The 1,279-nt window shown below is 33.3% G+C and overlaps 1 protein-coding gene across 1 annotated transcript in view; it reads right to left on the bottom strand.

Moving 5' to 3' along the window:
* The window catches only part of LOC119586021 (condensin complex subunit 2-like), a gene marked incomplete at its 3' end in the record, with an annotated part of 15,174 nt that overhangs the window by 3,863 nt on the left and 10,032 nt on the right, over positions 1 to 1,279 (bottom strand).

Genomic DNA, 1,279 nt, shown 5'->3' with positions numbered 1-1,279 from the left:
ATCCAAGGAGTTAATACTTCACTAATGATATTTACTTTTTGGCTGTGAATAGTACTGTGGTATACTTACTGACCTATACAAAGTACTTGAAATTTTCATGTATGCAAAAGCATGCTAGCATTTCTTTTCTTCATGTGCATGTAATATTGCGTAAAATTGGGAATTTGGTCACTTTTCCTCTTACTCTATCTATATATCTAGGCATAAGTGCTTTGCTGCTTGTAAAAGCAATATTCCCAAGCATTATCTCTGAACAGAGATATAATCAATTTAATGTTAGATATGTATGTTACTGCCTTATTTTCTCAACAATTTGAATGTCTCTCCTATATCTTTGTCGTTATCATAAAGAAATAAAGTATTCTAAAAAACAGTAAAATATTTCAATAAAGTACTTTGTTGGAGGAATAACAACAGTCAGCCACTCAGACAGACTCATCAGAAAAGTCTACATTTGCACCTTTGCCTGTTTGTATATATCAAACTTCACTGGTTAAGTCTCTCAGAATGACTAAATCATTAGAGAGATTAATTCTAACCAGAACTAGAATGAAATACAAAAGCTCAGAGATAAGCATGCCCTTCTTGTGAATGTTTCTGATCTTGCTAAGTGGATATCAAGTCTATGTGCGAGTTGCCAACAGTTCTCCACCCTCCCAGACCAACACACTTCCAGCTAGACTCTAGTGTAGCAGGATTTCAGTGGAAATTTGCTTTTATCCTATATGCATAGTATGATCCAACTTCCACACTTTCTTCAGTAAGTTTGGACCTTTGTCAATTTAAACCCATGCCAGATTTTTAAAATGTAAACAATGATGAAAATATTGCTTGGGGAGTATTTCTACATGGTACACAAATATTTTCAGCCCAGTTTTGAAAAAGACTATATTTTGCTATTTATACCCCCAGGTACCGCAGAGCCCCCTAACACCATATTTATAGAAAATGTGAAGGGCTCCTATTACAAGCTAGCATGATCATGATGGAATGCATTTTCAAACAGTGTAAGATAATAATATTGTCTATTCCAAAGACTAAGCCAAAACTACAGCACTAAATAATCCTAAAACTGGATGGAAAGGAAATGGAATATGTATCCATAAACATATATGTGGAAATTTTTAGTGAAAGCCATAGTATGATAAACATGAATAAAATTATAAAACCACCTAAGAAAAATTAGACCATCTTATAAAACACAATATAATTCTTCTTTTTTAGGCTTTTGGTCTTCTCAATTTAGAGAAGACATACTTGAATTCTGCAATGCCATACA

The sequence above is a fragment of the Penaeus monodon genome, chromosome 20 (genome assembly GCF_015228065.2).
Source record: "Penaeus monodon isolate SGIC_2016 chromosome 20, NSTDA_Pmon_1, whole genome shotgun sequence".
Classification (NCBI taxonomy): Eukaryota; Metazoa; Arthropoda; class Malacostraca; order Decapoda; family Penaeidae; genus Penaeus; species Penaeus monodon.
The sequence above is the reverse complement of the archived record's forward strand: the minus strand, read 5'-3'. Positions and strand labels throughout refer to the sequence as shown.